Below are 13,998 nucleotides of genomic sequence, written 5' to 3'. Positions count from 1 at the left end.
AAGCAGCCTCAGCACCCGTTACCGTAGAGCCTGATGTGGGGCTTGAACTCACAAACTGTGAGATCATGACCTGAGCCGAATTCAAGAGCTGGATGCTTAACTGACTGAGCTACCCAGGTGCCCCACATCTATATTTCCGGAATGTGAAATCTGTGATGTGGTTATATGAGAAAATATAATAATCCTTGGGAAGTGCCCGCTGATGTATTTAGAGAAAAGTATCATGATGCCTGTGATTAATACTCAAATGGTTCATCCCTTCCTCTGGCTCTGCCAAACATGTGGTTATATATATGTATATATGTATATATGTATATATGTATATATGTATATATGTATATATGTATGTATATATGTATGTATATGTGTATATATATATATATATATATAAATGTGTCTGTGTGTTTGTATGTGTGTGTAGAGAGAGAGAGACAGACAGTATGCAAATGAGCAAGATATTCACGATTAGTTCTCTATGAAAAGTAAATAAGGAGTTCACTAGAGCTGCCATAATAAAAAACCACAGAATGGATGGCTTAAACAACAAGGATCTATTTTCTCACAGTTCTGGAGGCTGAAGTGCAAGATCAAGGTGTCAGCAGGGTGAGTTTCATCTGAGGCCTCTCTTTTTGCTTGTAGATGGCTGCCTCCTTTCTGCCTCTTCCTGTGGTTGTCCTGTGCATTTACACCTTTGGTGTCTTTGTGGGTCCAAATTGCCTCTTATAAAGATACCAGTCAGATTGGATTAGGGCCCATCCCAATGGCCTTCTCTTAACTTGCTCATTAATTAATTAATTAATTAATTTATTTATTCTCAAGTTAGCTAAAATACAGTATTTCCTAGTTTTGCCTTCAGGAGTAGAACCCAGTGATTCATCACTTACATATAACACCCAGTGCTCATCCCAACAAGTGCCCTCCTTAATGCCCATCACCTATTCCCCCCCATCAACCCTCAGTTTGTTCTCTGTATTTAAGAGTCTTTTATGGTTTGCTCTCTCTCTGTTTTTATCTTATTTTTTCCACCCTCCCACTAATTAAAACTCTATCTTCAAAAACAACCACATTCTGATGTACTAGGGGTTAAGTCTCCAATACATAAATTTTGGAGGGATGCAATTCAGCCCATAGAGATGGTATTCACTGGATTGTTCTGGTTACTTTCCTGTAGGTTTGAACATTTTCAAAATAAAAAGTTGGTGGAAAAATGAGGACCTAGCTGGTTCCCATATACTTCTCTAAAATCAAATTATTTTGAGAATGAGAAACATTTTCATATGTACTATTAGCTAAATTACTTATACAAACTTTATAAGATGCTATATAGAATGAACTTTGTTGTTCTTCCAGAAGCTGGACTATGTTAGTTAAGTTTTGTCAGTCCTGTCTGGGAAAGGAAAATAACATACCAACAATCTTCCTAACACCTCTGTCCTCTAAATAAAAGCATTCTAGAAAGTGAAGCACAGGTTTGAAATTGAAAATGAAAAACTCCCCTATTACCTTTTCTGAAAAGTCATTCCTTCATTAGCTTATTAAATTTAACATCTCATTGAAAAAGGATATTCTTAATGTAACACAGGTCAACATTATGATACTGCTAATGGTTATAATCAGTCTTCAGATTTTAAAACATATTACTATTTATTTTTTTCCAATTATAATTTAGCTATAAAATAAATGAATATAATTGCATTCATCTTTCATTTCTAATTCCTCTTGATATTTTTCAGTCCTAAAGCTTTTTCACCTCAAGCTGTGATTTGTCAGGTTTTATAACCTCTGAGTATTGTCAGTGTTGCGTATGTGTGGATAGGAAATCTCTAGGGGAAAATCCAGGTTCTGTAGAAAAAGGCAATGGTGATTCAGGAAGTGCTGTTCATTCCTCTGAGTGAATATTGACCCAATGACCCCACACAAGAGGGGCTATCTTTTTGAAAATGACATAAAACAGAGGTCTTAACTTTAGTAGAAGATTCTTTCATAAAAAACCTCCAGGAACGACCTCAGTTTCAGATTTCATGAGAAGTCTTAAATTTTTTAAAATGTATATACAGAAGTTTTAATACTTCAGAAGAGGAGAGGAATTTTACTGAGTTGCAAAGATATCTTTATTGCCTGATTGCTTTTTCAAAAGGAATGCTTTTTTTTTTTTACATGGTTTTAAGGTTAGACATTTTTCATTTAAAAATATCTCATAAATAAAGGTATACGTGAAATAAAAATTCATTCATAATCCTACCATCCTGAGAATTATTATTTAATCAATATATTATTCTATCGTCTAGTAAATAAAGAAAAATAATGAAGCATTTATCCTTTTTTTTTATAGGAATTGTACTTCAGGAATTACTCTATCAGCACAGGATAACTAAAAAATTAATTCTTAATTTATTTGTTGTGAATCTTTCTTATATATTAATTAATATATTTAAAGTTATTTCCCCCTAGATACTGCTCTGTGTTCCACAAATATTAATATGGGATGTTTTTGTTGTTTAATTCTAAATTGTTTGAAATTATTCTTACTTTGCTCAGAACAAAAAATGACCAAGTATTATTCTTTCAGGGGCAACTGGATATCTTTCTCTGGTTTTGTGTATTCAACCAGGATCAAATCTTGTCTTTGAAACTTTGAAGACACAAACCATATACATGTTACTTTCTTCTGGTATGCAGCTCTTTGCTTTGCTTCTTTTCCTTTTTTAGATTATTGGACTCATTTCCAGACTCCCTATTTCTCCAGTTTCCTTGTCCATTTCTTCCTTCCGATGTATCTCATTTAGGCTCATTATACTTGGATAGCACCAGATGTTCCAAATTTATTTGGCATTTTATACTGTCAAAACTCCTAGTTGCTTAAACGCCTACATTTGAGTTAGCTGCTGCCCCCAAAAAGTGATCAGAAAAAGTAATTTATATAGGGTATGAAAGACTTGTCATTTAAATAAATTTTCCTAGGCACCATTCCCTGTGTTAGCAAGGCAATTTGGCAACTCAGTTACTGTCATATGTAACTACATAATCCAAAAGGATTATTTGATTTTTGTGAAATGCTCAGGTAATATTTGACTTATAAAATGTATATACTTTTCCATAGAGGGTATTATATAAAATGTAATAGTATTAATATGAATTATTTCATTTTCTTCCTTCCAAAATTGTGTCATTTTCTTTCTTAAGGTAACGAAGGTTTAGAATGAACCTACCATATGAGCCAGTGGATGGAGCCAACCACTCTGTGGTGTCGGCGCTTGTGTTCCTGAAACTCTCCAATTCCAAGGAGATCCAGCTTCTTTTTTCTTTTTTTCTTTCCTTCTCTTTTGTATCTAATGGGAAATGTCCTCATAATGGTTACTGTGACCTCTGACCCTTACTTACATTTTCCCATGTGTTTTCTCTTAGCCAATTTCTCCATCACTGATCTGATATCTTGCTCCATTGCAGTACCCAGGATGATTTGTGATCTTTTTAAGAAATGGAAAGTCACATCCTTTGGGGACTATATAGCTTGGGTCTTCTTTAGCCATGCCGTTTTGAAGGCAACAAGATGTGCTGCTCATAGCCATGGCCTTTGACAGCTATAGGGCCATATGTAAGCCTCTCTACCCATGAATGTGCATTTTGATTTCAGTGGTTGCCTAGACCATTGGTCTCATTCACTCATTGGGCCAATTGGCTTCTGTGGTAAACTTGCCTGTCTGTAGCCCTTAATGTATTAGACCAGCTTTTACTGTGACATACCTTGGCTCATCAAACTTGCCTTCACAGACACTTATAACTGAAGTTCACAGGCACTGCTGATCGTAGGTTTGTTTCCTTGGTTGCTTTCTTCTTGCTCATCCTTTTACATCTTCATCTTGGCCACCTCTGGAGGTTCAGCCAAGGCTCCTTTTACTCTATCATGAGCTCATTGTACTGTCCTGATTTTATTTTTTGCCTACTGATTTTTTTCTATGTGTGGCCCTCTCCTTCAACATATCTGGATGAATTTCTAGCCATATTTGATGTAGCTTTAACTCCTTTTCTAAACCCAGTCATCTATACATCTACACATTCAGGAACAGAGAGATGGAGATGGCATCAATGAGGAGAGGATTCAGTCAGCTTACGGGTGTTAGAAAAATAAAAATCACTAAATGGTTTTATTGAAATTTCCAGGTGACTATTGATACATTTTTCTGTCCCTAGTAGCCTATCCTCATGAGGAAGAGATCTTTGTAAGATCTTACTTTATTCTTTCTGTTGGAACATATTTCTCTCTCTCTTCATTTGGCTTGACTGTTTTGGTTTCTAGGCATTAGATAAAATGTCCACGTCTTCCCGTGTGGAAGTGGTGGCCTCATGTAAGAGATGAACATTACTGTTCAACCTTGCCCTAGCTCTTGGTTGTCTCTCAAACCCCTGTGATTGTCGGAGCAGCCATTTTATTTTTAATAGCTTCCAGGAGTTGAGAATGTACCAAAGCCTGTCAGTGTGCCAATGGGGAGGATCTCAGCACCTAGAGTCAGGCTGACTGGGAGGCAGATCGTCAGGCAGCACCTTTTACAGCAGGCCGATATAGACAGTCCAGTGGGACTGGAACCCTGCGAACCACCAGTGCCGGGCAATAGAGTTGTCCCCTGGGCAACAGTCACAGACCTCGGGGCCCCGGATGAATGTATAAGCTCCTCTCTGGGACATACTGGTAAGCTGTAGCAAGGCGGCAGGAGAGACAAAGACGGGGGGCACCAGCCTAGCGTTTCCTGAGAGCACGAGAGCACAAAGATTTGCAGGTGTTTACCAGTGAGTCAAACCTGAAGTCCGCCTCTCAGGCATAAGCTCCTGGACAAGCAAATAGGACTTTTTTTTACGGAAAGATTGGGGTATGTCAGTCTGTGCAATGTGGGGTGGGGAGGTGGGGTGGTAGCCTGCCCAGAATGATTTCTCTGATGGTTACAGCCCCCGGGGACCCAGGACCGTAAGCTCCCACCCGGCAGCCATCAGAGCCAGGCCCTCAAGGGGCACGCTCTGTGCGCAGCCGCAATGCCCTGTGCACCACACCCTTGAGGGAGCTCCGGCGGGAGATACTGGCTCCAGAGCCCAGGACTGGAGGCCGAAGACGGCGACCCGCCAGGACCTCCCTCCCTGGGGACAGCCCCAGCGACTTCCAAATGTGTGCGAAATCATATGGCTGTCGCTCAGGCCGAAGCTCCGAGACAAGGAAAAAGCAAATGAGCGTCTCCCACACGGAGCCTGCACGTCCCTCGCTCCTCAATGAGCCGCTTCCGCGCTGGGCACTGAGGCCGGTGAGTCCAAGCGCGCGAGCTCTTTAAGGGCTGTTTGCTCAGATTATAGCCTCCTGGCTCTCCTCTCGTGGACAAAGTCTGCTTGCTTTCCAAAGCTAGATGTTTTGGGGGGTGGGCATGCAGGTGCAGGTCTTAAAAGTTGGGGTGATGGTCGTGGTCTTTGAAGCCTTTGCTCCTCAGAGAGAAGCTCAGGGTTTACGTTCCCTCCCAGTCGTCGCGGCGGGGATAGGGGGGTTTATGACTTGATTGTGCCCCAGCCTCTCCTACCTGCTCAGATGTGGACCTTCTCTTGTTGTTGTTGTATCTCTTGTTGGCTTAGGAGTCGGTCTACCAGTTCTAGGGTTTTTTTCTGAGAACGGATAAGGTGTTTTGGTGGGAAGATGTGGGCTCAGTGGCCTTTTGTGTCGCCATCTTGAACTGGAACCCCTCCGGAGCTTTCTAATAGCATGTTGTTAATTTTCTAGGTAATATCTTAAATCAATTACCTACCTGTTCGTGATTTTGAATTGATTGCTTTATCAGCAGATGCAGTGTATATGATGTTGATCTTCAGAATGTATTGAGGCTTTCTTGTGTCCTTAACTACACGCACAAATTTTAATACTTCATGTGTGCTTGAAAAATTAATGTTTTTTTTCCCTGTGTAGTGAGTATAAAATTCTACATCTAATATTTCAAACATTATTTTTAAGGGTTCTTTCTCAAATTTAGGCTCATCTTGAAAACCATACCTTTCTAACAAGTGTTTTTGTTGTATATTTTAATGAAAATAGAGTCAGGCAAGTTTAGAAAAAAGAACAACCAGTCTTTAGCATATAATCTATTGATATAGTCACCACCCAGGACAGGGTTGACATTCGTAACTATTCTTAATCTATACCTATTGGATTCCCACCCACTCTCTAGCTCATTAGCTTCCAGAGCTGATCATATATCCAATTTATTGCTTTTCCTAATCTCTAGAGATACATAATGAATTCTAACCAATTTTAAATGATGTGGTGGGAAAAACCCTCTCTTCCTTTTAGTTCAAGTAAATTCTGTTTTAGCTAAACAACTCACCCAAAGGGTAGACACACAATGGGATAGTAATAATTGAATAACTGGATTTCTGAATCAAAGTGGAGTTTTAAATCCTATCACCCTATTGATCCATTTGATCTTACTGATGAACTAATAACTCAGTAATGTTTATTTGTGAGTAGTTGTTGGGTGATTTTGTATTTGTAGCAGAAAAGAGGTGGGGGAGAAGGTGCATAAGCAATTATTCTGAGAGGTTGAACCTCTCAAAGCAAACAAATTGGGTTTGTTCAAGTAGCATCTATTGCCATTATATGGAACATACTTTGAATAACTGTAATGATGAATAGTGTAGTCGACAGGAGGACTGTAATCTATGGTAGTTATTAATGGGATAATCATTATTTCCTTCCTTTTTTTTCCCCCTGGAGGTGGAGGAGAGTGAAAAAATTCACCTCTTTTCTCTGCCACCGATCTTTACAAGAATGACTTTCTCATTGAATCTTTTATTTTTTTTTTAAAAAATGTTAATGTTTATTTATTTTTGAGAGACAGAGACAGCATGAGTGGGGGAGGGGCAGAAAGAGAGAGAGAGAGAAAGAGAGAGAGGGAGACAGAATCTGAAGCAGGCTCCAGGCTCTGAATTTCAGCACAGAGTCCGACCTGGGCTCAAACTTGGGAAATTCGAGATCATGACCTGAGCTGAAGCTGGTTGCTTAACTGACTGAGCCACAGGCACCCCATCTCATTGCATCTCGAGTGTACTTCCCAGTATGATGCCTGCCTGTATCATGGTAAGACAGCTTCCTCATAATATTCCCCATGAAGAGCTCAACGTTTTAAGCAATGGCAGTCATACTGGAATAAGCATGAGACACTTATTGTGGAGCCTTTGAACTCTCATTTGATGTATTGTTTCCCATCCATTCTGTTCATAGATTTATTATCATGCCATGCCATGCCGCAACTACCATTTTCAATGGGACTAGTACCCTGTACCCTCAGTTTAACTCCAGAGGAGTTGGTGTTGGGCCGCTTGTAGTTGTTATTGCTGTATCCCCAGTGGGGGCCCAGTGATGCTGACTCATATTTACCTTCTGGATCCATGTTATTCTTAGGGCTAGGAATCACCAACTTGCACTCCTTCCTTTCATTGGAAAGATCTGTGCTTTGCAGGACAAGTTAACTTGACTGTTTAGAGAAAAAACACAGCATTTTCTTGTTCTAATTACAGTGATCACATATGACACTTTCAAAGTCAGAATCACTTGTTTTCTAGATTGGGATCAGCAAAAACATATCTCATCTCTGGGGAAGAACAACCAGATCAGTTTTTCTCCTGAAAAGGGGCTTTGTAGTATGAAGGCACTCTTTACCCAGATCATGCACATACACAATTGTTCAATAATAGGAAAATAGATAACATGGGATAATTACTGGACAGAAAATCACCATCAGAATTTTGTAGGAAGCTAGATGGCTAGGGTAGAGGCTTTTGGGAACAGGTTAGGGACTGCTTGGGATTACTGTTCTCATTTTAAACTGTAGTCTAACCTCACTAATAAAGAAAAAAATATAGCATTATCTCTGAAACTTGGAATACTTAACTAGATTCCTGTCACCATTCCGGGTGGTATATGTGACTCTTATCAGTTATCTCTTGCTGTGTAATAAACATTTGGAAACAATTTGGATCATCACTTTGGGCTCTGCTGATAAGGACAAGTTTTTTTCTTGCTCTTGGAAGGGCTCACTCATGCATTTGTGGTCAGTTGCTCATTCTGTGGTCAGTCAGTGGACTAGCTTGGGGCTGGTTTACCCAGGTGGCCTCACTCACTTTTCTGGGAGTGGCTGTCTATAGGTAAGGGTACCTCAGGTCTCCTGCACTGGTCTCATCCTTTAGCAGGAATACCTGAATTCATACCAGCAAGACTCCAGCAACAGTAAGGAAGTGAACCCCTACTCCCACAAGCTCTTTTAAAGTGTGTGCATTGTGTTTGCTAATTTCCCATTAGCAAAAGACAAGTTATAAGAAGCCAAGCCCAGATTCAAGGGTAGAAAAACGGTCTTTACCTTTTGATAACTGAAGATGCAAAATCACATTGGCAAAGAGGTATGCATGAAGAATGGGGAAAATATGTAGCCATTTTTGCTGACTTAGCTTGAATACAATAACCTTGAGAAAATAAGAAAGCTCAGGGAATTAAAGTTATTAATCTAAAATTAGACAGCAATACCTGGGGGTGACATTGGTGTCAAAAAAATGTATGTTGGTTTCCAAAGCCCATGTTCTTTTTCTTTTTTTTTTTTTAACATCATGCCACCAAGCCACAGAGCTATAGTAGTTGGAGGTACCTATTTTCTATCCATCCACCGCTATTTTTAAAACACACACACACAAGCAGTTGGTAATTTTGCAATGTGTAAAGATCTACACAGATATAATTTAAATTACCTGGAATCCCCTTCCATCTAAGATGTTTGATGATCCTGAGTTCCTTCTGAATAGAAGTCCTTAGTGGCTTCTGCATGTACATATATTCAGCAGTAACTAATGACACCATATTGTAATTTTCTATTAGACCATAAGTTCCATTGCAAGAATTCATTGTGCCATGTTGTATTTATCAGGTGCCTAACAGAGAAGCTTGTTTAAAGATGTTCGATATATGTTGGTTGAATAACTGAACTGTTAGCATTTATTTTCTTCACTTAAAGGTGTAACAGAAATATCTCAGGCAACAATGTTTAGTTAGTTGTAGCTGGTATTCTCTCATACATTAATACAAAGAACCCTATAATACACATAAAGTAAAGTCTGTTAATAGTGGAAAAGAGACAAATAGCCTATAGAGAGGAATTACATATAATTTACATAAATACCTCCCCCCCCTCAATGAGCAAGGTTTAACTCCTCTCTCCTTTGAGTAGGCCCATGCTTGGTGACTTGTTTTTCAAATACTAGAGTATGGAAAAGAAATAAAATAAGGAGTAATTTTGTAGGGAAGGAACCTGGCAAACATTTCTCAGCCAGGAGCTTATGGTGGACATTGTCAGCAATGTCATGTTGATAGCATGTATTCTGATATGATCAGAATGGCACTTCATCTTGATCTTCCTCCTCAAAACCCGTAACTCCAGTCTAATCATGAAAAAAAGACCAAACCAGGATTGAGAGACTGTCTGTAAAATGCCAGGCCTGTACTCCTCAAAACTGTCAAAGTCATCAGAAACAGGGGAAGTCTGGGCAATTGTCCCAGACCAGAGGAGGCTGAGACTTGACAACTAAATGTAATGTGGGATCCTGATAGGATTCTGAATAGAAAAAGGACGTTAGGGAAAAACTATTTTCTTAGTCATTTCGGACTTTAACAACTCACCATAGACTGGGTGGCTTAAACAACATTTATTTCTCACCGTTCTGGAGGATGGGAATCTGAGATCGGAGTGCCAGTATGGTTTGGTTCTTGGTGAAAGTCCTCTGTCGGGTTTACCCACAGCCAGCTTCTTGCTGTGTTTTCACATGATGGAGAGAGAGATCATCTCTCTTGTGTCTCTTCTTATAAGGGCACCAGTGCCATTTATGAGGGCACTACCCTCACGACCTGATCAGCTCCCAGAGTCCCCTACTTCCAAATATCATCAAAGTAAAGATTTGTGTTTTCACATATGAATTTGGGTAGGGGACAGAGGATACAAAATTCAGTTCATAGCACTAATGAAATAGAATGAACTATATACAGTTAATAGTGTGGATGTTGGTGTTTCGTTATGAGAAATGTATCATATAGTGTAAGATGTTAGCAATAGAAATTGAGGGCAGGGTATGTGAGACCTCTCTGTACCATCTCTCCAAATTTTTTTGTAAATCCACAACTATTATAAAACAAAAGTTTACTGAAGTTTAAACTATCTCAGCTAACAAAAAAAGAATATATCCACGTTGCAGTTCTGAAACAGTTTATTTTCTGAAGACATGAAAGAAAGTGATTATTGAAAGAATGTATAGCACCTAGAGCACAGTGATACATAAACTGTCTTAAATTAGTAAGAGTCATGGAAACATAAGGAGAACAGATCGTAGATGAAAATGCTGCCTCATTTTCCGTTTATAATGACTTTTCCACGAGATGACAAAATAATAAAGAATTGTAAGCTCCTCTCAATCTGCCAAAACTATGTGAGCTGGCAGGAGACTGGGTGGCTGGGAAATTGGTATGAGAGGGAGACTTTCCCTGGTAAATCATTTTTGTTTTTCATATTTTGTATCGTGTGCACACATGTATTACCTACTTTTAAAAAGTTAATTAACAGTTGGCTCTGTTTGAAAATAACAAATATTACAGCTAAAACCTCGTATGTAGGTGAAAATCTGCCTCTCTCAGCCAAAAATGACAAGATTGAGCCTGATAAGCTATAAAGTTCGTGGCCATGTAAATTAAGCCAGTGAGTTGAAATCCTTTTCACGCCTGGCAGAATTTCAAAATTGACACTACCTCAAAATTTGACTCATGCTAAATAATATAGCCAGGGTTTAAAAAAACAAAAAATAAGAAGTTCCAAAGTTTGGGAACTTTCTACCATGAGAATTAAATATTAGCAGAATAGTCAATTTGATGGTGTTAGCATGGTCCTTTAGCAATTAAGTAAACTTTTATAATGTAGTTTTATATTTGCGAGACAGAACCTATCCAAAAATATCACCCTAATGATGGTGGTCTTTGAACAGAAGATTAATTAATGTATATCCAGGCTTCCTGTATTTTATAATCACAGGGTTTTGTAACTTTCATTAGCTTTTAAGTTAATACGGCAAGTTATGAATTAGAAGATTTTCCAAATTACTGTTCATGTGATCTTTATACGAAAGTTTTTAAAACCCTGCAGAAAATCTAACGTATAAAGCTTCAGTTCTGTTATTGAGCAGTTGCTAGCTACATGGTGCTGTATCTCCATAGTTTATCAAGTTCTTACGATGATTGTGAGAAGGAAGACTCTATTCTCTCATGATTATTGAGCCATGAGCAAATTAAAAGAATCTTGTAGAAATGTGACCCCAAAAGAACTAAGAGCTTCTAAGGTCTTATAGGGTTTTAGACTGGAAATAGATCTTAGGGATCAATTTAGTCAAATCCCTTTATTTCACAGATGAAAAATCTAAGGGTCATAGAAATTAGGTGAGTTGTTCATGGTCACCCGTTAAACACTTACTGAAGAGAACTAAAACTCTTGTTTCTTCCCAGATTTTCTTGCAAAGGCTGTATATACACCTATCACTAAATGCACAGGTCATTCACGGATATTTCCAGTATAAACCATGGCATGAAAATACTGGAGTAGGGAAGAGGTAGGCAGGGAGCAAACAATTCAATACAAATGAAGTCGTAGGAGAAATTCCTACGAGAGAGGAATGGGAATTAAGCAAGGGAGAAAGAAGATGCCTATCTAATATCTCATAAAATAAGCCTATATTCCTTATTCCATGACTAATGTTCTCTAACTAATACATTCTAAATGTAGGTATTCATTTCCAATGATGTATCCCCATCTAAAATTCAGCATAGACTCTATCATTTTTGAGATATTTCCTGATTCAAGTTAATACTATCTTTGCCTCCCACTTAACAGCACCACTGGATGGGGATGTCAAATGTGGAAATCAGGGAAAGGGGCATGAAGCTGAGCTGAGAGTATCAAGAGCCCATTCTAGAGGTAGTGGCAGTAAGAAAAGTTCATTCTAATAATCCTTAAAAGGCTGGTATAAGAACATGTGTTCACCATATCCCAGTTTGATTGATGCACTGGCATACCTGGAATTGTATTTTTATATATTAGCTGTAACTAAAATAATTCTTTACTATCTGCAATTATTAATAATATTTATAAACTGCTTCTCTTCACTTCAGTCTTGCCACAATCATCCTTAATGATGTGGCTTTATTTTGGTCAATTATGCAGAATTATCCTTGGACTTTGTATTTAAAAATGCAAAGCATGCATTCTACTAATTATGCTAATTAGATGCATACATGAACAGTGGTTTCTGAATAGAAGATGCTTACAAGAGACCTCTATCATATTTATTTGAGAGTTTTTTTTTTTTTTTTAAGGGACAAGATCTTTCCACATTTCTTATTGCCCTTGCTTTTTACTTGAACAAGAGTGTGAGAAATGTAACCAACATCTATCAATAAAAGGTACCTGGCTGGCTCAGTTGATAAAAGATGTGACTCTGGATCTCAGGATCGTGAGTTCAAGCCCCAAGTTGGGTGTGGAGCCTACTTAAAATAAAAAAAAAAATAACAATAAAACAAATTTAAGAATCAGTAATTCTCTACTCCAGTATCTTGCAGTCGGTAGTTGACATTTTGATGTAGGGATTTGATATTGCTGTTACGTGAATTTTGACTCCGACTGAAAAACATTAAACTTAACAGAAATCTTGCCGTTATAATTGGAGACTTGGTTTCATTGTTTAATTTTATGAAATGCTGAAATGCTACTGAAAACATAATTATGAATAAAGAAGGTGAGAGATTTCAAAGAATTTTTGGAAAGAGGGTAACATTGGTTGAGATCTTGAGTCTAGCATTGTGTAAAATAAGGCAGTATAAGAATTTATCTTTAGTGAGTTCACTGCATAGTTGGAGAACAAATATACACATGTGAAATATTAAAAGACAATTGACAATTAAGAGCTAAATTGTATTGCGGAAACCAGGAACACTAATAGTTCAAAACACTGTGGGCTAGAGCAGAAAAGAGTGCTTCCTGGTGAAGTGTTCATAGCTCCTTCTCCCCACTTGCCTACTTCAAAGGTTTATATTTCCAGGAAAATTACTAATTTGTCTCTAATAAAAAGAATATATGAGAACACTACAAAGAAAAAAAACTTTACTGGTAAATAAAATTATAGGAAAGAGCATCTGGAACGAATCAATGTTATTTTGTTGGATGTGATGATGGTATCATGATTGTTTTTTAAAATTTCCCTTATCTTTTAGAGATGCATATTAAAATATTTACAGATGATATGGCATGTCTGCCATTGTTTTAAAATACTCAAAAAAAGGTTTTTGGCATAATAAGTGAAGTAAAAGAACCGAATGTTGATCATTAATGAAACTAGATAATAGGTACAGGGAGACTGTTCTGTTTTTCTGTATGTTTTAATTTCAGCACAGTAAAACAGAATGGAAAGAAAGAAAGAAAAAAGAAAGGAAAAAACAAAAGCATGATCTAGAGCAAATGTTTTACTGAAATGCAAGATTAAAGTCAGGAACAAAAAGGTCCTCTGTCCTTATTTCTTTGACATCTCTAGAGTTTCATGTGGAAGGAAACAGGTGGCCTGCACTGATTCTCTATTTTTCCACATATCATCTATGCATACAGATATATTTATATATAATAAAATAAAATATAAAAACATGAAAACATGAGAAGGACTGTGGAGATTGCTAGTTGAAATCCACTTTCTTTTTTCTTTTTTTTCCATTGATAGGGCAATATCTTGCTGTTATGGCCTTGTAACTAAGTGCTTATCAGTGGAATGAGTGCAGACTAATTCATGTCACTTGTGGGACTGAATTTTTGAGTTCATTTTTTCCTGTTCACTGGCTACAACAGAAGCATTGTGGCGACCCACCCTTAGTCAGGTAGATGGTAACGGAGGGCATAGCAGTGTTAAAGA

The sequence above is a fragment of the Puma concolor genome, chromosome B1, assembly GCF_028749965.1.
Source record: "Puma concolor isolate L17-30 chromosome B1, mPumCon1.1.hap2, whole genome shotgun sequence".
NCBI classification, from domain to species: domain Eukaryota; kingdom Metazoa; phylum Chordata; class Mammalia; order Carnivora; family Felidae; genus Puma; species Puma concolor.
The sequence above is the reverse complement of the archived record's forward strand: the minus strand, read 5'-3'. Positions refer to the sequence as shown.